The sequence below is a fragment of the Octodon degus genome, unplaced genomic scaffold, assembly GCF_000260255.1.
Source record: "Octodon degus isolate 3935 unplaced genomic scaffold, OctDeg1.0 scaffold00022, whole genome shotgun sequence".
Taxonomy (NCBI): domain Eukaryota; kingdom Metazoa; phylum Chordata; class Mammalia; order Rodentia; family Octodontidae; genus Octodon; species Octodon degus.
The window spans coordinates 15,004,893-15,030,359 of record NW_004524598.1 but is presented as its reverse complement, the minus strand read 5'-3'; positions in this window follow the sequence as shown (position 1 = coordinate 15,030,359).

Genomic DNA, 25,467 nt, shown 5'->3' with positions numbered 1-25,467 from the left:
TAGAGCGTCTGTCCCCTCCAACCCCAACCACAGGTCTGCTTTGCCTCATCCGAGTTCTGACTCATTTGGACCTGGGCACTTTCCAACTGCCTGCCACGCTCTGTGTAATTCAGCTACTGGTAATCAGATCTTTTGCTCAGCCCACTTGTCTGTCTGAGGCAATAACTGATGTCTACATCTTTTTATTTATTTTAGAAGTACATGTTTGCAGTTCATACTGTTTACAACCATCTTGGGGCATAGCTGCATGTACATACCACAGCTTGGTTTTTGTTTTTTTTTTATATTTTAAAATGTCCTTCCATTTCCTACTTCTTCCCTCCCTTCTTCAATTCTTCTATTTTGTTTTTCATTCTTATTGATATTATTAATCTTAGCTCATGTTGTGACATATAAAGTTTATAATAACTGAGATTTTTAGGTTCCTATACACAGAAAATCATTTTTATTTATTTTTTTATTTTGTGTGAAATAGGATCTTGCTATGCAGTTCAGGTTGTGCCTGTGCTCACTTTTGTAGCCCCCAAGCTGATCTCAGACTTGCAGAGATCCTCCTGTCTCAACCTCCCAAGTGCTGAGATGACAGACATGTGCCACCACACGTGGTTCTGGGCCCACATGGCACACAGTACCAGGGATCAAACTCAGGTCCTTGTGCTTGCCAGGTAGGTGCTTAGGCCTCTGAGCTATCTCCCTAGCTCCCCACAGCAAATCTTTATTCTACTTAATTTCCTTCCCTTCCTCCTCTTGCCTCATGCTTTTCTGCATGGATCACTTCCTTATGAGAGTTACCATGCAGTATCTAACCTTGTGTGTCCGGTTTATTTCACTCAACATTTTCGTCTTAGTGACATTTCTCAGCACTGGGACAAAATACCTGACACGCAAAGTTGAAAAGTCAAGTTTGTTGTTATGGTTTTAGTCCAGAGTCATCTGGTCACCACCAAGGGGAGGTGGCATGACAGAGAGTAGAGAGGAGGAGAAACCCTTCATGGCAGGCAGAAGTCAGGAGGGCAGTAAAGTAGCAAGGACAGTAGCAGCCTGCCTTCCTTCTGTCCCTTTATACCCACCCAGCGTGCCCAACTTTGGCTGGTGCCACTCGTACCTGGGTGGGCCTTCCCTGTATCCACACCTAGGACCATACCGAGCTAATTAGTAGACTGATTCAGTAATCACACACCCTTAATCTCAGCATTGCACAACTTGGAACCAGCTGCCTCTGAGAAGCCCCATGTAGGACCAGTAGTTGCTGCACATGGGGACACACAAAACTCACAGAAGAGAGAAAAGAAAAAAAAAAGAAAAAAAAAACCGCTTTAACCAGGCACCTTGAGACTATTTTCATTTCACTAATGTGGAGACCTGCATGTCTGGTTCCTACCGTCTTCTTCAGATGCAGAGGTGACAGAAGAATTCTCCCCTTCATCTCAGGCAATGTCACATAAGTCCACCCACTTCTAGCTCCTGCAGAATGAGCTTCTGCCCTAAAGTGCTTCATATAACTATTTCTTCAGTAAGGGCAGGTTTCACCTTCAAGGGCTTCTCTGTCTTTAAAGGAAAGAGAAGAAAAGAGAAGAGAAGAGAAGAGAAGAGAAGAGAAGAGAAGAGAAGAGAAGAGAAGAGAAGAGAAGAGAAGAGATATTAAAATAAGAAGGTGAGAAAATTGGTGGAAAAGAAAAAGAGTAGAGAGAGTATGATGCCAGGAGAGAAGTTCCCGCAGGAAGTGTGTGAGAGTTTCCCGGGAGGGCAGGGCAGGGTTGAAGTTAAACAATATGACAAAGTTGTAGCCAAATAACCCAGCAGCTGGTGCGATCTGCAGAACAGAACAAGTTGGGAAGTGGAGAGAACCCAGAATTATGTAGCTGGGGCTTTGGGGAAAGTGGCCTCCCCACGTGCTGAAGTGGGGGGACAGCCAGTTTGGAGGGGAAGGGAATGCATTTGTTTGTGTTCTCCCATGAAGACCTGGCCAAAGCTGTTGGTCAGTGGACATGAAATGTGGGTGGACAGGGCTCTAGGAGTTATTAACGCTGGCCTGATTCCTGTCTGCCCATGACCATCTGGGAAGAACTAAGCAAGAATGCCACTGCTACCATTCAGTCCAAACAGAGGGAGGCTTTCTGTAAGGGGTGGGATTGACAAAAGAAAACCATGTTTGGTAGATGTCAGGTCCTGGGCTGACTCAGGGAGGTGGCTTAGTGAAGGGAGTCTCTGAGAGTTTCCACGGTTTAGGAGTTTAAGTTTCTAGAATGTCCACAGGTAGGGATTTTCTTCTCTGTTATTTTTCCTCATTAAAACATTGACATCATTGTTCAAATGGGAAAGGCACCATGGGGGGGGTGACCTTCTACCACTTGCTGCTGGTAGCCGTTACCATAGCAACTGATGCATCAGCAGGGAGGAAGGATTTTACTACAGTGACAGCCTGCATGAGACTGTTGCGATTGCCATGGGAAATATTTACAGCTCTGGTAGCACAGCTACTTCGGCTGTGATTAGGGCACCGTAGCAGATTAAATTCTACTCAAGATTTTTTTTTTTTATAGCTGCTTCTTTTTTTTTTATTATTTATTTATTTATTTATTTTTTTACTCAAGGGTTTTTAAAAGGTTTTTCCATATTGGCTGCAAACAGCATGATGTCTGACCCTTACCAAAAATAAACACTGCAGGATAGGCAGGCTGTGCTAACAGATTGTCTTTTCCTCTTAGTTCTGTGGATGGTGGAATTAATGGGTTCCCTTGGGGGTGTAGATCAAACCAAAAGCTTAAAATTGGTGTGTAGGACAGATGCTGGGCCTTATGGACAACTTTTGTTTCACCCCATGTAGACCTCAGAGGATCTTCTTATTCTGCCAATGAAAGGGCTCTGTCACGTACTGATGAGAAATGGAAGCTTCCCTGAGGCTCAAAGGAAGGGCTGGCAGCTTGCTGCTCTTCCTCTGGTGCGCAGTATTTCCTCAGGCCTTGGCCAAACTTCCCCTCCCTCTCTCCCCACTTCTTCCCTCCTGCCCTCCGCCCTCTTCATCTTCATTCATGGGTGCAACAGTGGGGTTCAGTGCAGATGCCTCCAGTTGTGGTGCCCATATCCAGCTCTTTTTTTTTAATTGAGAAACAAATATCAATGAGACAGTTTCAAAGTTGATTAATGGGACATTTTCAATAATTAATACATTGTACATTGTTATCTTCTTAGTGGTTATCCATAGTACAAGTTGCAGACAGGATATCCTGTCCAAACACTATTACTACAAATCTTTCTTCTCATTGAATTAAGCGAAAGTAGCTGTATATCTATCCTAGCTATTCTGTATATATAAATACAAAATGGTCCTTCCTTTGTATCCCCTTTTGTTGTTTAGTCCTGTCAGAGATGGGAATTCTATTGGCATCTGAATACTATAAGTGCTTGAATTCAGCAAAACAATCCAACACAGTCCAGCAGTCCACAATAGTAGTGGGTTATCCACAGAAGTTGTTGACTAGAGCCTTTCACAACTCAGCATATTAATATGGCTTTACTTTATATACCTCGTTTTTATACTTTTCTGCTGGATGGTTAAGACGCAGACAAAGCAAGACCTATATAACAAGAAATATAACTTTTGTATCTGATAAGGTCAGTCAAATCCCCTCAGGATTTACCCTGAAACCCTGTACTGCACTTTGTAGATCCTTTGTCAGTGTCAGCCATGTGGATGAGTCACGGCCATTGCTTGACCAATTTGCTCTCTGTGAAAGCCTGAGAGAATGTTTTCTCTCCATGTGACTCTCCTTAGGCTCCATAATTTCCTTGCATATCCAACTTTTAAAACACTCCATCAACATAGCCAGGGACATCAGGCTTGAGATGCCCGTGGCTTCATTTGAATCTGCAAATGAAATCTTTATTTATTAGGATGCACCCTCCTTAGATGATGATTATAAATAAACTTTTTTCTATTTAGTGCTGTGCTTATAAAAATGAGTTACTTGAGGTTTCTGCATGTCATTGGTTGGAGAACTAGATTTCCTGGACTTGTGAGGTAGAACTCCTGATAGATTCCTGCCAGACCTATTCTGAAAAGCTGGATCTGTTCTGCGCTGAAATTACAGAGAACAGCAGCAAGGGTCTAGGTCTTTCAAACTCAGATTTTTTTCCCCTTCTCTTTCAGTAAGATTGACCCTGATCTTAACTAGGGGCAACTCTAACTATTATAGCATTTTAATTATTATTTTACTTACTCCTTCTATTTCCCAATGGTATTTACCATTTTGAAAGATGGTCTTGCTGATTAAATTAATCTTTATTGATGTAATATTTGTGTGAAGAGGGAACAGAAAGGGGGAGATGTTAAAGACTTGCATATTTCCAGCTCTGTGTCTGAAATCAACATAACTCCATTCTCAAAAGGTTCAGAGAATTAAATACTATATACAGACTCATAAGCAGTCATCATTGAGCCTTTTTAAACTTTCTTCTAAAACAAAAGATCTCTTATTCATTCTGTTTTCATCTATAGCTCTGTTGAGATATTTTTATGGGCTTTGTACATGACAGACATATATTCTGGTCATTATGTGAGTTAGCTTTCTGTCACTGTGACAAAATGCCTGAGATAAAACAACTTATAAAGAGGAAAAATACCTACAATATTTATTTTGGCTCAAGTTTTGGAGGTTTTGGTTCACAGTTGGTTACCCCATTGCTTTGGGGCTCCTAGCAAGATAGAACATCATGAAGGAAGTCATGACAAGTGGCTGCTGATCTCCTGGTGGCCAGGAATTAAAGAAAGGAGAGCCAGGAATGGGCGGAGGTTCTGCCGACCCCTTTGGGTATACATCCCCAGTGACCTCACTTCATTCCACTAAGCTGTACTTCACAAAGATCTCACCATGTGGCAAGAGCATAGCAGGCTGTGGACCAGGCCAGCAATACAGGATCACACGGGGACAACCAGTCAGCTTCGAAACGGTAGCCATCCCAGTTCATGTTCTGCTTGGATTTGCCTCTGGCAGGGTTGTCATATATTTTACTTACATGCTGACTAAGGAACACACTGGGTCCAGAATGTGAATATTAAAAGAGAAAAACGACACTGTTGTTTTTATTTTTATTTATTTGGTACAGGGTCTCACTGTGCAGCTCATACTCATAGAGATCCTCCTGTCTCAGCCTCCCCAGCACTGGGATTGCAGGAGTGCACCACCATGCCAGGTCTTGGTGGCTGGCTCAGTGTGCCTGGCCGTGGATCTAGTGCAGCATGTGGTGCTGGGGACCCAACCCGGGTCCCTGCCCTGGCCTAAGCAGATCCTTAATCCATTGAGCTATCTCCTGCCCTTACCCTGTTATTTTTGCAAAGGTAACTAATTCAGTACTTTAAACATAAAAATTCTGCATCATAGAAACTTTCCCTTAAACTTGATATTTTGTGGATGCAACTAGAGACCACACTCATAAGTGAAACAAATCCGACTGGCAGGTGCAAACATCGTGTTGTCTCCCTAGTATAAAACCTAAAAGAGTAAATAGGGTCTGAAAAGTACAATTGATATTGTGAAAGGAAAGAAACTGATCAAAAGGAAAGAACAGCTGGGATGGGGGAAGGAGAAAAGAAAGAAGAAAGGGGAAAAAATATATATATACACAAAAAATAGATAACATAGTTATATTACTAATTTCTATTGGTTTATTGAAAGGAACAGTTCATGCTTATTTGATCAAATTCGCATGCCTATATCTGGGAATCTGAGCAACTATTTTGAAGATAACAATATACAGTATAATAACCATTGATGATTTCCTATCACCTTGTTTTGAAATTCTGTATTGTTTTTACTGGCTTTTTAAATTTTTCATTCTCTAAAATATTTGATTTTTTGAGCAGTGGATGCTATGCAACAAGATGTGCATATTTAATGTATACAACTTGATGGAAATAAATATATACTCATTTTAACATAAGTCTCTGTTGTTTGTTCCTATTCTTTTAATTAATATGATCATGACCTTGATCTTTTTGTGTTATATGAACACAACATAAGATCTATCTATTTAGCAAAATTTTAAGTATATAACCCAGTATTGTTAACTAGAGCTACTGTGCTACATAGTAGCACTCTGGGACTAATTCATTTTGCATAAATCAAACTTAATATTGTCTAATATTTCCTGTTTTTCTTCCCCTCCTAGACTCTAAACAACACCATTCTGTTCTCTGCTATGAGACTGTTTTAGAGTCATGATATAAATCCCATTAGACAGGATTTGTTGTTCTGATTGGCTTGTTTCAGCTAGCACAAAGTTTTCCACCTTCATAAATGTTGCTGCAAATGGTAGGATCGACTTCCTTATTTTTGAAGATTAAATAACATTTCATCTAACTGAATGTCATATTTTCTTTAGTCCTCTGACAATGAGTATTTACATTGCTCCAGGTTGTCTGAGTCTTTGTACTGCTATAACAAAATACAACAGATGGGTAATTTATAAATGATAGAACTTTAGTGTTATGGTTCATGTATATATGTCCCCCCAAAGCCTCATACAGTCATGGGGGGCAGGTTTTGCAGGGGTGGCTGAATCTAGACTGTGTGGTGCTGGGTTCAAGGGTGTGTGATTAGTAATTATTCCACTGATGGGTGTGTCATGGTTCTGCCTAGGATGAAGGGGGTGAGTACCACAGCTGCCCCAGGGCAGGTAGCCTGTATACAATATAAGGGACAAAAGGAGGCATGTCCCTCCCTCCCTTGTTGCTTTTCCTATCTTCTGGCCACCTGAACTGTCCTCCTCTGTCAAGCAACTGTGCCTTGAAGCCAACCGAGTATGGACTGAAACCTCTGCAAACTATGAGTTTAAGTAACCCTTTCCTCCTTTAACTTTGGGTGCTGGGTATTGTGTCTCAGCAATGAGAAATTTACTAAGACAGAAATCTAAAAATGTATTCTTCTAGACTCATTTAAGTTTAACTCTTTGAATGAAAGTCTTTTTGGAGCTTGTTATTTTCCTTTCAAATGTGGACGTGGAGTAGACATAAAGAGTCTAACACAATACAGATCAAGATAACTTATGCTAAAATAGGGAAGATAGACAATAAATATCATTAGGCAATATCAAAAAGGTCAGTGATGGAGGTCAGCTCAGAATAGTTAGGGAAAACATTAAAGATGGCTGACCAGGGTCACTTGCACAGGTGGCAGTGGCAGGGGCAGGGGCAGCGGCAGGCAGGAACTTTTCTTGGTGAGTGAACCTAGGTCTGCAAGGACCAAGATGATATTTCCTGATTAGGGTAGGGTAGGGCTGGGCACAGGTGATCCAGATTGAGGGAACAGTGGGAAAGAGCAGAAGATGTTAATTGGTAGATGGAACCATGGCAAAAAACATTAGAACTTGTTGAGAACCTCTTATGTGTCAAGTATTGTGTAAAACTAATTTCTGTTATTCAAAAATCAAAATACTTGTGTTGGATTGACAACTGGTGGTCAACTTGTTACACCCAGCTGAATCAAACCAGTGTGTTTCTGGTTGTGGGAGGCCCACCTGAGCATTGTTGCTAGCAGCATAACAGGCAGAACTGGAAAAGAAGGGAAGCTATTTGGAAGGTGCTGGGAGTTGCTGGTTCTCTTGAGCTAGACATTCTTCTGGGGGACCTTACCATGCTGGCTTTCCTGATGAACTTGATTGTTCTCATTGGAGGAAGAGCTCAGGACCTGGTTGTCACTGGGGAAGGCTGTAGTTCGTTTTGGGGGAGCTCTGGTCCCCATCTTGAGCTTCACTTCCTGGCTCCAGAGGGGAAGATGGTTGTTACGGTTTGTGCATAGGTGTCCTCCCAAGGCCTCAGGCAGTCATGGGGTGGCTTCTGGGATTTATGATTCATTATTGTGGGTGTGGACATTGCACCTGCCCTGGGGAAGGTAATTTGCATTTCAATGTAAGGTGGGAGGAGAAGTTGCTTGAGCTACTGCTGCCCCTCCCTTGCTCTCCTGTTCTTTGCCACCTGACAAGGAAGGTTGCTCTCTGCCCTGTGCCACTCTGCCTTGGAGCCAGCTGAGCATGGACTGAAACCTCCAGTAACTGTGAGCTAAATAAACCTTTCCTTCCTTCATTTTGAGTGTCAGGTATTTGTCCCAGTAACGAGCGAAGAGTAACTGAAACAATGGTGCAGAGCTCAGTCTCCTGAAGAAGCTTGTCACGTTGGCTTTCCTGACGGGAATTCAGCTTTCCTCATCACTCTGGGAGCTTGGCACTTCACTGTGACTGAAGATGGCTGTGGTAAGTTTTGGAGGAACTCTAGTCCTTACCTTGAGCCTTGCTTCCTGGCTCCAGTTCAGATCTTTCATCCTGCTGACATAGACTTTCTAGGTTCCACCACTGACCTTTGGACCTTCTCAGTGCAGAATGGTGAAACTGGCCTGCATGAAACATTGTCATGGGCTCTAGGTCCCCAGTTGTACTTGTGGGAGCCATTGTCATGGGTTTTAGGTCTTCAGCTGGACTCATACAGGACACTGCCATGGAATCCAGTCCCTCAGCTGGATTCTGTGGTCATTAGTGTGTGGACAGATTTCCTGCACTCTATGTATGTGATTCTTTGGGTGACTATTACAAATAATCTTATAAATATGTGTCCTGTGTTGTGTTTTCCCTTGCCAAATGCCAAACTACAACAACCCTGTACTGCATGCCATTAGTATTCCTCTTTTGTAGATAAAAACCAAAAGTTTAGCAAGCATGTGTTCTTATCCAGCCAAAAGCTGCTATGACTGGGCTGGAAGTTCAATCCAATTCCACCCGAGTCCAGTGGAGTGTTATTTTACTTCTCTTCTATAGATGCAGTATAAAATTGGATGGAAGGAGGGCTTGCATATTTGTGGTTGATTCCATTTTCTGACAAATTCCAATTACAGTTGAATTGTTGCACAGATTCAGGTGTTTAAACAAGTCTTTGTAAATGGTACAGTCAAAATTGAATTTAATGATTGGATGTCATCAAATATAGTTTCTGACATGTAGAAGACCCACTTCCAAAGCTGAGGTATCATAAAGAGGTTCTATTAGCTTTGTGATTGGAGGTACAGAGGTCGGTGAGGTTGAGATCAAGATAAAAACATCTGTGAAGTTTTTTTTTCTAAGGAAATGAACTACCATGCTTATTTTAATAAGTGAGTTGTGTGTTAAGTTGGAAATTTTAAACACTTAAGTAATCAAAAAAAAAATGTGCACTCAAGTTGTTGTAGGCAGCCGAGTTAGATAGAAATATTTTTAGGCAGTCAGGCGAGGCCAGGCCCTCCAAAGAAATAACACAGAAGTCCAGATATTTCGTAACTATGGGAGGGACGGATGCTTCCACCATGGGCCAGACCTAAAGACCAAAGATCAAACAAATACTGACCTCCCTAAAGTTTGGCATCCAAGATTGATCATCACCCTGAGGGAGACCAAGAATCATTAATCTGACTACTACTGGACGGCTACCCCATAAAATCATATTCTATATTCATGCCCACTTGCTACATGACTCACTTCCCCATTTGGTCCTGAACTTAATCAATTTCACCTGAGCAATGGTGCTTGTAATCCCACTGATTGAACATAGTTTTGTCCCACCTCCTGCCCACCTAAGCGAGTTCCCATTCTCTCCACCTTAGCCCTGCATGGTTTTACACTATAGAAGTCCCTGGAAGAGGCAGCTTCTGGGGGAACAACCCACTCAGGCCCCCCTCCTGTCCCTCTCTTGGACAGGAGCTTTCTTTCTCTCAATAAATATCTTCTGCTCATAACCTCCATTTGTTCCTAAAATTCATTCTTCAGTTTTAGAGAACACGAACTCGTGCAGGTGAGGTCGGGAGATCATTTTTTCCCTATGTTGGTTGGAGGTCACCCACCTGAGACCAGTTTTTCTCCCTCTATCAAAGTCATATATGCTCCCCATTATGAAATGATATCGATAGCAAGTGCACTGTGCCTCTTTTGACATGGACTATATCCTGATGTATTCAGGATTTATTCAGTGCACTTCAGGGATTCTCTTGGAGTCTGTTTTTTAAAGATGTAAACATAATAGGACAGATTTGTGATCCTTCCATTTCCTCAGAGTATTTGAAATACGTACACAGAATGAGTTTCTATTTTCTCCTTCCCAAGTGTGTCACATGTGATACAGTTTGAAGTGAGATGCGAAGCTAGCTATGGGCATTCTAGCAGCTTCTAAGGAGAAAAAGATGATGAATGTTTGGCACATGCTAAACTTTAAGAAGTATAAAACATGATAGCGATAAAATAGAAATCCATTCAGATGTCATGAGAAGGGCTAGCTAATTATGCTATATTTAGGGAGAGTTCCAGAAATGCCTCACAAAGATGGGGCTCACTGGGTCTCCGGGGTAAGGAGCAGCTCTGTAGGAGATAACAAGGAGGGTGTTCCAGGGTGTGAGACCAGAATGGGCAGAAGCGTGAAGGCATAAAAACTCACGGTGGGTTTTGAAAACAAGAAGTTATACCAGGCTAAAAAAAAAAAGCTGAAGTACCCAGTGATCATCCCAGGCACACAGGCCACAGCGGGTTATTTGTATCAGTGACAGTGCTGAAAAGGGCCATCACTGTTCTAGGCTAAAGGGTAGGCTGGCGCCAGCTCTGTATTCTGTCCTAGAGCCACTCCACTCTAGCAGAAGTCAGTGCGTGGTGTTTAAACAAATGAACTGAGAAATGGGCATTTCAAGGCAGGAAGGAGTGTCAGGACAGCCTGTGGAGGGAGCGGCTTCGGAGAAGTGGGGTCTGTTTATTCTTTGCATAATATTATTTGGATATCGAAGCTGAACCGTTCGTGCGTCTTCCCTACTGCCTCTGTTTGCAGAGAAGCTGGTCGGTGGCCCACAGCCATCTCGCGTGCAGGAGTTCATCATTCTCTTTGCTGAGCTGAAGAAACAGAACCTCGCGCCTTATTCTGCTTGGAGCTATTGTCCAGCCTTTTCGTATAGCAAATGAGCATGCCTCGGAACATTGGCACTTTGCCAAATTCTTTTATCACCCATCCCAATCTTCTTTTTAAATGATATCATTTAATTATTTTTGACAAGGGAATACACACATATAATCCAACCATAAACCCCAATACAATCATTCCTACTCTCCTCTAATTGTCCCTTCCTTAGAGTTTCTTTCCAAAAGTAACTGTACTTTTGTTACTTTCCTATTTGCCTTCCCAGAATTTTTATGCATATAAAAGCCAATTCAAATGTACACTATTTTTCATCTCATTGAGTAACAAATCTTAGATTTTACTTTATAATGCTTTTTTTTCCCCCTCGGAAGCGGAAATTGAACTCAGGCCCTTGTGCTTGCCAGGGAAGCGCTTATTCCACTGAGCCATCTCCCCGGCCCTTCATTTAATTTCTTACAAATATTCCCAAAGGAGTAGGAGATTTTCTGCATTTTAAAAAAGAACCTTAGAGCTGGCAAGATAGCTCAGTGGACTAAGCACCTGCTTAGGCAAGCACAGGGCCTAGGGTTCGATCCCCAGCACCACATGCTGCACCAGCCCCACCCCTGGGCATGCTGAGCCAGCAATCAAGTCTGGGCGTGGTAGTGCATGCCTGTAATCCCAGTGCTGGGGAGGCTGAAAACAGGACGATCACTATGAGTCCAAGCTATGTAGTGAGACGCTGTACCAAATATACAAAAATAAAATAAAATAAAATAAAAAAGAACCATAATGTTTCATTGTGTAATTCACCTTCTATTCACGGACACTTAGATTGTGTGCATACATTTGCAGTGAAAATTTCACACTTGTGCATATATCTTTAGCATACATTTTTAGAAGTGGAATTCCTATGTCAAATGGTATACATTGCCATTTTATAATTTTGAAAGATAATTGTGAATTGTTGCTTTTCCATGTCTTCCATGAATTCTTTCATTTCTGCCTATGGACTTCCTCTATTAGTCAATTATTTCATTAATTATTCAAGGTCATGAATGGTTTCATGTCCTTGTTGTTTTTCTTCAGTTGATCAGTGAAACTCCATGTTTTTCTTAAGCTTCTTCTATCAAACAGGGCTATATTGTGCAAGCAGCCCATGTAACACACAGTAGTCCGTTAAAACAGAGGGAAAGAGAACCTTCCTAGCCATGGAAAGAAGAAAATTACAAATATTACTAAAATATAAGATTATGTAGTATAGGATTTTTTTTTGGTGAGACCTAGAGTTTGGTCTCTTCTGTGAAATAGGGTGATAATATAGGAGAGTAGTAAAAGATGCCCTAGTAGAGAAATAAACATTTTGGCCTTTGAAAAGAACTTAATGCATCCAACCTTGTGAAGGACATGTGAGAGCACGTGAAGCCTAAGTACGGAGGCCATACTTACAGTCTTGCACAATGAGTTCCCGATAATCTCTTTGAATTATCTTAGTATAAACTTCATACTTCTGTTTTAGGCAGTTTTTGAAGTTTCCAAGGCAAGGACTGTGCTGCTTCGTCATGAATCAGAAAAGAAATTGTCCTTGTAGCAATGCTACACATTTTTCTGTAAGTTTCTTGTAGTTTATTTGGTCTACTCAAAGGCTTAAAAAAATTATGGCAATCTCTAGCTGATGATGTCTGCTGACATATTTAAGGGAATAGTTCTAATTTACTTTGAGATACAGAAAAATAAGGTGGATTAGTAATGGGTGGAGGATTTTAACAATGGATAGAGTTATGAGAAATTGGGTATGATGATTTTTTGGTTTTGAGATAAGGTCTCACTTTATAGTGAAGGCTGGCTTTATATGTACCATATAATTTAGTCTGGCCTCAAAACTATGATGATCCTCCTGCCTCAGCCTCTTAAGTGCTGGGATTTTAGGTATATGCTGTCATACCTAGCTGTGTAATGAAATGTTGAAGCATTTCATGATAACAATACGTAATATAATCACTATTGTTAATTTTTATTCTTGTTTTGAAATTCCATACCATTTGTATTGCATGTTATTTTGTTTCCGTCTTTGTTTTTGTTTTTTCTCTTTAAAGTAAAAAATATATTGAGACTGGGTGTGGTGGCGCGCACCTGTAATCCCAGCTCTTGGGAAGCTATAAACAGGCAGATCATGAAGAGTCTGATCTAGTTGTGAGACCCTGAACATCCTGTAGACCCTTCCCCTGCCTCCCCAAAAAAGTAAAAAATATATAAAGACACGGTCTAGACGATACTCTCCATAAAATTCTTTCAATTTCACTGTGTGTTTTGAAATGTTCACTGTAATTTGGGGAAAACTGCAGAAGTGAAAGCAATTACTATGTTGATTTTGTGGCATTTACAACATTCTCAAATGAAGGCTCAGTAAGTGAGTTTAATTATAACAGGTGAAAATAAAGGGTCAGTATCAATAGCTTGGTGATTTCTCTCTGTCTTTGTGTCAACTGTTCCTCACTGAGTTGCTTAGTTAAAGGATAGGTCACCCTAACTTGGCTGACCAAGGTAGACTCCTCCTAGGAGGGCTTCAACAAGGATGGGGACAATAGCAAATAAAGCCAGTCTCAGCGGACTTACCATTAAGGCAATTATCCCATTAATACAGGTTGAGCATTTCTAATTCAAAGATATCAGATCTGAAACGTTGCAAAACCCCAAAACTTCTTAAAGCATTAAAATGATGCTAGAAGTGGAAAATTCCATATTTGACCTCACATGAGAACTTGTAATAAAAGCACAGGCACAGTAAAAAATATTACATAAAACTATCTTCTGATTGATGTGTAAAAAATGTCTTTAAAATACAAATGGATTTTATGTTTAAATTAGGTCTTCTGGGCTGGCCAGATAGCTTAGCAGACTAAAGCACCTGCTTAAGGCAGATGCAGGGGGGTGGGGAAATGGCTCAGTGGAATAAGCGCTTCCCTGGCAAGCACAAGCAGCACCTGAGTTCAATCCCTGGTTCTGGAAAAAAAGAAATCAGATGTAGGGACCAAGGGGATCCCTGGTATGCCATGCTGGCACCCACCTCCGGGGATACTGAGATGTAAATGGGCTCCGTGGCACGTGCCTGTAATCCCAGTGCTTGGGAGGCTGAAAACAGGAAGATCACTATAAGTCCAATCTGTGTAATGAGACTCTGTAGATCCTGTACTAAATGCATTAAAAAAATTAGTAAATTGAGTCTTCTAAGATTTTTGCTCTATTATCTATTCTCTCTCTCTCTTCCTCTCTCTCCCTCTCTCTCTCCCTCTCTCCTTCTCTCCCTCTCTCACTCCCCTCCAAGTATTTCAACATCCAAGAAAATCTGAAACTAGAAACACTTCTCATTGCAAGCATTTCAGATAATGAATGCTCAATCTATCCTTTGACATCTAAAAGACTGCATTCCAAACAATCTTGTGGAATTTTAGTGAAAGCGGCTTGAGCTTGGTGAGTCCTGTGTGAAACTTCTGCAGTGGACATCCGGTAGTTGGGCTACACAAACACTAAAACCATAAATTTTGATCTGTCATTATACTTAAATCTGTATGCTAAAAGTAAATGTCAAAAAAGACATTTTTAGAGATCTTCTAAGTATGGAAACTTAAATAGATCATTTTTAACAGGGCCTAACAACATTGTCCTGACAGGTCTCCTTTTAAAAGCCACTTGCAGGCCAGCTTAGTAGCCTTGGATAGCTAAGACAGCCTAGTGGACTAAAGCACCTGCTTAGGCAAGCTTAGGCAAGCACAGGGACTACAGTTTAATCCCCTATACCACATGCTGCACCAGCCCTGCCCCCAGGGTGAGCTGAGCTGGCCAGAGTCCAGGCATAGTACAGCACGCCTATAATTCCAATGCTGGGGCATCTGAAAGCAGGAGGATCACCATGTATCTGAACTGTGTAGGGAGACCCTGCAACAACCAAATACATGAAATAAATACATATATAAGCAAATAAATTAAAGCCACTTGCCCAAGGTTTTTTTTTTTTCTTTATGTATTTGGTACTAGGTCTCACTATGCAGCTTGGACTCAGTGATCCTCCTGTTTTCAGCCTTCCCAGTGCTGGGATTACAGGTGCTGGGGTCACAGGCATGTGCTACCATGCCCAAACTCCATCAGCTCAGTGTGCCTCAGGGGCAGGGTCTGCCTGACATTTGGGACTGGGGATTGAACTCTGTGCTTTCCAAAGCAAGCACTTAAACCCCTGAGCTATCTCACTAGCCCTTGCTGTCTTGCTGGCCCTTTGCTCAAATTTTTGATTTCTTGCATAACATATAACTTTGTGAGATCCAAATTTTGCAGGTTAAAACAATGTTTTACATTTTCTGAGGGAGATGCATCCAAGGGGAAAAAATGATCATGGTGAGTTGAGTTGTATTGCCTAAAAATGTATGCTGAAGAGTCCTTACTTGGAAAGATGACCTTTGCAGATGTGATTAAGATAGAAGATGCAGTCATCCTGGAATAAGGTGGCCCCTATCCTGTATGGCTTACATGCTTATAAGACTAAACAACAGAGACACAGACACAAGGGGGCACATGAGCACAGCACAACAATGGAGGCTGATGTTAGAGTGCGTCATCCAAGGCCCAGGAGCCACAGAGATCAGGGTAGCCCCTGGAAATGTGGGGAGAAGCACAGAATGGACTCTTTTTCATATTCCTCTACAAGCCTGCCTTGCTGACAAGATAATTTTGAATTTCTAGCTTCCAGATTTATGAGAGGATGAATTTTCTGTGTTCTTAATCCAACCAGTTTGCAGAGCTTTAGAATGGCAGTCACAGGAGACTTGCTGTTCACCATGGATGGCGCTGTGGCCAACACATATGTGCTGACTTTCATTCTTTCAGGAACATACCAAATAGTAGTTTTCAGGGATCCTCACACTGATTTACGTAATGCAGTACTAATTTGCACCTCACTGTTCCCTCATTATGGTTTGTGTCTAGTTGTCCCCCCAAAGCCTCATGTAGTCAATGGAGCAGCTTCTAGAGTTTGTGATTAATTCATGATCCAATGCTGGGATTAAGAGTGTGAGTCCTACACCCACCCTAGGCCAATAGCCTGCATACAATCTAAGAAAGGGAGAGAGGTCTGCCAGCTGCCACAGCCGCTGCTTCTCCCGTTGCTCTTCGCTGTTTTCCACCACCATGAACTGCTGCCCTCTGCCATGGGCCACTCTGCCTTGGAGCCAGCCAAGTATGGACTGAAATCTCCACTAACTGTGAGCTACATGAATCTTTCCTTCCTTAATTTTCGGTGTCAGGTATTTTGTCCCAGCAACAAGAGAAAAGTAACTAAGACACTCCCCTCCAGCTGATAAAGAGTTGTTTTTCCTGTATCCTCACCAGCATTTTATGTTTGGTGGTTGTCATTCTGATGGGGTTGAGATAGAATCTCAATGTTGTTTTGGTGTTCATTTCCCTAATTTCTAAAGTTGTTGAACATTTGTTCATTTATTTATTGGCTAGTTAAGCTTCTTTGAAGAAGGGGTTGCTCAATTCATTTATCCATTTATTAACTGTGTTTTATGTTAACTTTTTTGAATTCTTTACATATCTTTAATATCAATCGTTGGTCAGAAAAGTAGTTAGCAAACATTTTCTCCCATTTTGTAGGCATTGTATTCACCTTGTTAAATGTTCCTTTTGCTGTGCAGGAACTTTTTAATTTGATACAGTCCCATTTATTGATTCTTACTGCTGTCTGCTATTGTTAGGGTCCTATTTAAGGAGTTTTTGCCCTGTGTCTACAACTTCAGTTGTTGCCCCTGTTTTCTTTTAGCCATTCCAAAGTTTCAGGTCTTTTTTATTTTTATTTTTATTAATGGATAGCATGTCTTAATTATTTCTTCTCCTTCCCTTTCCCTTCCCTCAATCTTTTTGTTTGCTTCCCTTATTATCTGTCTTTCGTTTTGTTCTTTACTTTTATTTTGGATTTCATATAGAAGAGAAGCCATGTGATAGTTAAGCTTTTATGCCTGATTTATTTCACTCAACATTATGGTGTGAAGATAGAATCTCAGTGTTGATTTAATTTTCATTTCTTTAATATGTTGAATTTTTTTTCTTGGGTATTTATTGTCCATCTGTACTTTTTCTGAGAAGCGTCTATTCATTTCCATTTTAAATCTTTTATGTAGATATTTAGTTCATTTTTAATCGATTTTTGCAAAGGGTGAGGGACAGGAATCTAGTTTTGGGGTTTCTCATATATGGATACCCAATTTTCCCAAGATCTTTTATTAAAAAGGTCTGTGTTCTCTCCAATATATGTTTTGGACTCCTTTGTCAAGAAGACAGGTGCCTGTGGTTGTGTGGCTCATTTCTGTGCCCTTTATTCTATATCCATCAGGTCTACATGTTTATTCTTGTGCACGTAGCATGCTATTTTTATTACTATGGCTTTGTCCTCCAAAACACTTGTTAATTGCTCTGAATGGAGCCAAATACAAAAAAAAATCGGATACACAGATCAGTCATAACCACCTCTTAGCAGCTCTGATCACTTAGCAATATGAAATGGCAGGAAGAAACAATAATCCATTTTAAGATGAACATGAAGGTCCTTTTACTTAAATAACACAATTTCCGAATCTATGAGCTATGTCCTAGTGCCGGCTTCCACTTACTCCTCAGGAGCAGGATAATGTTAAGTCACAAAGGAGGTTGTCCTGCTAGCAGAACAGCCTGGGGTCACATCCGCCTCCTTGTGGCTCTTGTCTTTGCCACCTATACTGAAGTAGTTTCTGCCTTTACTTAAGGCCTGTGTTACAAAGTCACTATCTTTTTAAAAATCATCTCCAAGTAGAGATTAGACTTTGTGTACTGAACCTGTCAGTTGAATTTTGTGTCCGAGTGTATGCACGTGCGTTTGTGCTCATGTCCTGCAGATTGAACCCACAGCCTCATGGATTAGCAGATGGTTTTTATAAGAGGGCTTGCTGCCCTCTAGTACCTTCTGAATGGGACTTTCTGTGCCTCCAGGACCTTTGGAGGAAAGGACCATCCTCCGTGAGACTCTCCAGTACAAGCCAGCCTACCTGTGCAACTCCTGAACCTCCCTCTACTACCCAGAAGTAGCCGCTCTGGAATATGCAATTCAGTTATTTGTTGTCCGACACACAGTGTGTTCCAAAAGCTCTGAAATGAAGAATTGTCAGGCTGGTCAAACAGCTCCTGAGAATATAACTGCTGCGTCAAAAAATCTCAGCATTGGTCGGGCTGGGGAGATGGCTCAGTAGAATAAGCACCTGCTTGGCAAGCGCAAGGGCCCGAGTTCAACCCCTGGTTCTGAGAAAAAAACAACAACAACACAAAAACACAAAAAACCTCGGTATTTGACAAACTCCAACCAAAGAATATAATTTACAGTATTAGACCATTGACTGTTGTATTTGTAAGTTTTTATTGCCCTCTGTCTCCAAAGCCTGTAACTCAGTGAACCAGGCGTGGGGTGTTTGTTGTTTGCTGATGTAGTGGCAGAACCTAGCACAGAGCTAGAGACACAGGGCAGTTATAATGCCAGCTCCGATTCATGCTGTCTCTGTGTAGCCCTGGTGTTCAGAACATGAGGAATGAATCTCTGTGTTCTTTGGTCTGTCTGAGATATTTGGAATTAACATTCACCTTTTGGTTTTTCAGTACAAGTTTTATTCTATTTCCAGCTCCATTTTTATTATTTCACTCTATAGAAGATATTCAAATATTCTGCATGCCCAGTATGGGCTGTGGCACGTGGACATTTTTTTTTAATGTGTTTAGTATAGAGTCTACAGGGTCTCACTGCACAGATCAGACTCATAGTGATTCTCCTGTTTTCAGCCTCCCAAGTGCTGGGATTACAGGTGCACACCACCACACCCAGTCTCAATCTGCGTGTCAGTGCGTCCCACGGCAGGGCTGGCACAGCAAGGCAGGGATGCAACTCAGGTGCCTGAGTCTGCCTAAGCAGGCGCTTTAATCTGCTAAGCTATTTGGCCAGCCCTATCATGTAGAAATTTTGAAATGAATAAAGAATGATTTTGGAGGATGTTGTTTAGTAACCAATAAGCAATAATAACTTGGGAACTTGGGCATAGAACAAAGAATGGGGAAACAGATGGGATCCTCATGCAAACCCAGCCAGTGCAGGTCTGAAAGGCCTTGGGAAGGGGCTTGAGTCAAAGCTGCAGTGGTTCACTGTGTCCACAACCTCCTGAATGACCTCTACCTCTTTCCTGCTGGAGAGTCTCCACCCCACATGCTGACATCTCCACTTGTGTAGCTTCTGGATAGAAAAGAAATATTTTAGGGTAGAGAATAAAATTCATTTTGAATTTTGTGATTAAAATAGCATTGCATAGTGAAAAGAGCGCATGTGCTAGATTTGACTCAGCCAGGCTGAGTAACCTGGGGCAAGGTTAAGCTTCCTAGGAAGTTTCATTTGTAAAATGAAGGAGTTAATGATAGTGCCTACTTAAATCATGTGGTTTTGGGAGGACAGAATGAGTTTTCACTTATAAGTAACCTATAAAAATATGTGTAGTACAATAAAGGCCATGTAAATGTATGTTAACAAATTTTTTTTTGTACTAAGAATCAAATTCATGACCTCATACTTGCCAGGCAGGCGTTGTGCCACTGAATTATGTCTCTAACCCAACAACAATCTTTTGAGGAAGGGAGATGAGGGGGTGTCATGTAGATCAGCCTCCAAGGCTATTATCCTACTGTAAACATTCTTTGGAGTATGCATAAGTCTGTCATGCATGAAATTTTGATTTAAATCTTGCATCTTATATAGAATCAAACCTCTCTTGCACTGTGAGACATCTGAAAAGTAGCCCACAGTTGATTGCTGTTTGATAGCTTATTTTCTTCACACTTTAAAAATCTGGTGGAATATCTATTACAGTTGGATAACTGTGAGCTTCCTTAATCAGTACAAGCCTGGAGTTTGCCTCAGAAGCTGGAGAGAAAAATTGGTTTTTGGACAATTTAATTGCCATCTAAAGGCATACATGGCCTAGCTTGGTCTGATTTATGATTTAGATGATTGTACCTGGTCCTGGGAAGGAAATGACAGTTCATTCAGTTTCTTATCTCCAGTCTACAGATAGCTATTTCTGGTGACTACAGCAACCACACACAGATTCATATTCTGAATTTAATCAGGCAATGTGCCATTTACTGATTCATTGGATTTTACAGCAGAATATTCAAGGAGGCTAATGGAAGCCAATTTGATCTTCATCAGGAGGAAGTGTCTTGTAAACTTTGATTTTTTTTTTTTGATAAAGCAGATATTTTACCAAGGTGGAACCCAGAGGGAATTAAAAATAACATAAGAAATGGGTGGAGAGCCAAAATAGTTGGATTTATAGACAAACTGGTGGGATACAATGGCATCCCGCGAGGGGGCCTGCTGACCCACACACCTGAAAAGTATCAGCATTCCTGCCTTGCATGGTTGTCCTACTTGATTAACTACTTCTCAAGTATTTTGTCCTTCTGGCAAGATTTGACTGTGTGCTACAGCCACCGACATTATGGGCTTAGTGGCATCCTTTCAGGTGACTTGAGGAGCACTCCATAATGTAGCCCTTTACTATGGATTTTAGAGAAGCCTATTGAATTGGAGTGACATCGCCATCTGTTTTTAAACTCCATTCCTTTGTGTTAATGCTTATCTGGACATGCTTGTCATTGAGGACACAGTTCCAAGTCCTCACATGCAGTAATTTGAAGAGGATCCAGAAAGGGCGCTTGCCTTCGTTTGTGGACCTTTCATAGAAGACATCCCATTCACCTCCCTGCCTGGTGCCTTCTCCTTGAAGCCTGAACACACCTCTTCCACCTCCTTTACCAGACCCCTGACTGGTCATCAGGATGGGACCTTCTGATCAGACTCCCATCAGTGATCTTACCCCATGCCAAGACTTTCTAATAAATCCAAGTGATCATGAGGCATGGGCTAAGCAGGGCTGCGAGGAGAACTGTCTGACCAGGCATCCAGGCCCTTTGTGGAGGTATCAGATCCGCTCTGGCATCTGAGAGCACAAAGTATCAAAATGATGGATGAGTCAAGTTCCAATAACTTAGCAGAACAGGGCTATTTGAGTCTGCAAATCTCTTTCTGCCATGCATGGCTAGTTATACAGCTCGCTAGATTGGGATAAGGATCTCTGCCCCAGAAAAATCACAGATCCCAGGAGTATTTTAAAGAAGCAATCCAGCCCAACTTGGTACATACAGCTCCATATTTCCTTATGGATCTCTTACTATTTGCTTGGCAGGAGACCCATAGTTAGTATCTTCACAAGGGGATTAATCACTACCTTCTTTATTGGAGGGAAGGGCTTCCTTGCCCCTTTAACGAGGTGAATGGATTTTCAACCTGCTGCCAAATTGGCACAGATAAGGTGGCTATGCACTTGGAAAGCCTGCGGGAACACTGCTCTAGAAAATTCACATTTAAAACAAACCACTAAGCCATGGTGTGACACCTCTTACATGATGACCATTTCTTTCGTATGTGTCTTAGGATTGTATTGGTCTAGAGATTTACTTTCATTATATTTTGCTTGCGCTCCTTTCAGGGACAGCTTTGAGCTCAAGCAGCCAGTATTTCTTGTCAGAAAGAAGCAGTTAACTCCAGAAAATGCTCCAAATGCAGTTAAAAACTAACCTGGCAAAACGGGAACCTCAGAGAACAGTTGCAGTCACTTGGGAGACACTCCAGTTTCATGAAAAGTCTGTTTGAGGTGCCACTCATTTAAATCCAGAGACGATGTTCCTTTGAAGTGAGCCATCTGAGATTCCACTTGTTATTTATTTGACTTTAAAATTGAAGTGAGACTGCTTGTCATCTGTGAGGACTGGGAAAGGATGTCATTTGTCAGGACTGGCTAACAGACACATTGTGGTACTTGGCTCCAGTAGTTTCAGGTGTGCCCCCCCCCACCCCCATCCCTGCCCTGCAGGAGGGCAGGGCTTAACCTGGGGCGTGATTGTTCCCACCCTAGAGCGTAATTGGGCCCACCCTGGGGTGCAATTCATTCCACTCTAGGGCCATGGACCACCCCAGAGTGATTCAGCACAAAAAGTGTATACAAAGGGGTTGAGGAAGGCTTCCTGGCTGCCCTCCCCACTTCCTTGGAGAAGTCCCAGGCTTTGGAGGGGACACAGCCTTCACAGCCTCACCACTTTGGAGGAGCTATGATCTTTGCCTTGGAGCACTGGTCTTCACAGTAAGCATAGAAGGAAGAGAGAGGCTTGCTGGCCACTATAGCCACTCCTCCTCCTCTGCTCTTCATTGTTTTCTGCTGCCATGAACTGCTGCCATTTGCTTGAGAGCCAGCTGAGTGTAAACTGAAACTTCCACATACTGTGAGCTAAATAAACCTTTCCTTCCTTAATTTGGGGTGTCGGGTATTCTGTCCCAGCAACAGGTAAAAAGTGAGACAGACGCTTTGTCGCAGAGGTGGATATGCAGGTCTGTTGACTTGCCCAAGTATTCTAGACAGCTAAGTAAAGTAGAAAAATATCATAGGCTGCCACATAGGGCTGGGCCTTCGAGATGGTTGGTTCAAAGAGAAGAGTCCATCATAGCTGTAGTTACAGAGCTGGAGTCCTAGCTGTTGGAGGCCAGACCTCAAGATAAAGATGGAACAGGGAATGATATGCCAAAGATGTTTGATATTTAGACAGACAGGGAGAGCAAAGTGGTCAAGCAATGGCCATGAGTCATCCTCATGGCTGACACTGAAAAAGGATCTACAAAGTGCAGTACAGGGCTACAGGATAAATCCTGAGGGTACTTGACTGACCTTATCAGATACAAAAGTTACATTTCTTGCTATATAGGTCTTGCTTTATCTTGGTCTTAACTATCCAGCAGAAAAGTATAAAAACAAGGTATATAAAGTAAAGCCATATTAATACGATGAGCTGTAAAAGGCTCAAGTCAACAACTTCTGAGGATAACCCACTAATATTATAGACTGCTAGACAGTGTTGGATTGTTTAGCTGAATTCAAACACCTTAGTATTTATGTGCCAATAGAATATTCATCTCTGACAGGACTAAACAAAAGGGGATACAAAGGAAAGATCATTTTGTATTTACATATACAAAATAAGATAGATATACAGCTACTTTTTCCTAATTCACTGAGAAGAAAGAGGTGTACTAATAGTGTTTGGACAGACTATCCTGTCTGCTGCTTGTACTATGGATAACCCCTAAGAAGATAACAATGTACCATGTATTGATTATCGAAACTGTCCTATTATTCAGCTTAAAAAGAAAAAGATGGAACAGGGAGAAAATACGTGCTAACACCTGGCCTAATGACATCTAGATAGATATCAGTCACCGCCTCAGGGAGTGGTAAAGGCTGGGACTCGCCTCTTCCTGAGAAGTGCTTGGTTCTTTCCATGCATACTTGCTTTGTGACTTGCTTCCCCACTGGATCAATATTACCTGAGCAGCTCCATTTATGATCTTATCGGTCAATCACAGCTTTAGCCCATGCTGTATGTACGTGGCTATGTTCTGTAAAACTCCTCTTGAGAAGTAGGGTCTTCAGCAACCCACTCGGGGCCTTTCCTGCCTCTCCAGAGCTGTATCTCTCCCTCCCTTAAGTGTTTCCTACTTTGAACCTCTGCTATTCCTTAAAATTTATTCTTCAGGTTTGGGGAACACAAACTTGGCATATCAAACATCTAGAAGCGTAGGAGTTATAATATTTTTCCTATATCATATCACTTCCTATACCACAAGGACCAAAATTATTTACCTTGGGGCTCAAACTTAAAGGCCCAAATTTGAAATCTCATCTTTTCTCTAAATGGTGGCAACTAGGATCTCACTGGTGTCACAAACATCGCGTATAACCAAGAGTGACAGCCGCTGCCCTGTGAGTAGTATCTGCCTCATGCAGACACCATAATAGTGCGGGACATATGGGATCTCATTTCACAGTTGCGATGATCCCTACCTTTCTGATGTGGAAACTGAGGCACAAGACACTTTGGTGCCAGGACAGATATTTGGCTGCCGTCTCTTTCATCCTGACCCTTTGCCCTCACTGCCTGCTGTGTTGCTGGTGCTTCACTGCCTTGATATCTCCAAACAACTTTATTCCACAGATTGATCTTTTAAAACAAATGAAAATGAGCAAGCAATTATTTTGCCAGGCTATAGATACCTAAGGCTTTAAAGTTGTTTTTGGTACTGAGCTTTTCATTGCTTTTCCATCTACATAGATGTGTACTATAAATGATTTTCATCTTATGCCCTTTCCCTGACATACAATACTCTGTCTCATATATTACACATGATATATATGTGTGCATGTGTATATGTGTACATCTATGATACATTTATGTGCTATATGTGCTTCTGTTATAGAGAGCCAAGTTACACAGAATTATTATACGCAGTCAGTGTAAAAGATGAGAGTACATTATAACCGTGGCTGAAGGTACACTTGTCAAAGGCCAGGCCTCAATATAAGGACAGAATGACATGGCCAGGCTTATAGGCCTCCCCAAGGGATAAGCAATAGATTACACATTAGACTATAATTGGTATCACCTAGTTTAATATAGTCTAGACAGATGTCAGTCATCTGAATGGGTGACCAAGACCTCCTACACTACCCCTTCCTTAAAAGATCCCTGTTCTTTCCCTGTGCACTTGCTATGTGACTTGTTTTCCCATTGGATCAATATTAACTAAGTGGCTGTACTTGTAATCTTATTGGTTGATCATAGTTTTGAGATAGGTTTGACCCACCTTGTGATGTTTGTGATTTTGCTCTATAAGGCTTCTTTTGAGAAGTGGGCTCATTGGCAACCTACTTTGGGGTCCCCTCTGTCTCTCAGGAGCTCTCTATCTCTCAATAAATTTTTCCTACTATTGACCTTCATTGGTCCTTAAAATTCATTCTTTGATTTAGGGGAACATGAATTTGGTGTATGTGACACCTAGTACTTTGGGAGTCATATTTCCTCTCTATCACTTCATCTGAAATTTTGTGTCTTCCAGAATTGATTTGTCAAAACATAACCCATAAGGGAATGATATTAAAAGGTGATGCACTTTGAGAGGTGGCTATATCCTGAAGAAACAGCCTTTGTGATGAGCCTGATGCCATAATAAAATGGGCCCAACAGAGCTTACTCTTCCCTTCTACCATTTGAGGACACAGTGAGAAGGAGCCAGAAAGTGGGCCCTGACCAGGCACTAAATTTGCTGGTGTCTTGATCTTGGACTTTGTTGTCATCTGCATCAGAAGTTTCCATCAAAAACTCCTGTGGGACAGAGCACAGGCCTGGCGAGTGAGTGAGACAACCTGGGGCCTGCAGGATCCTGAACAGACCCAGAGCACAGGCCGGCGAGTGAGTGAGACGACCGAGGCTGCGGGATCCTGAACAGACCCAGAACCTTGGCCTGGCGCGTGAGTGAGACAACCCAGGGCCCACGGATCCTCATTGGACCCAGGCTGCAGGCCCAGCAGGGAACCCTTCAGCAGAACTCCCTGCAAAGAGGCTAGAGG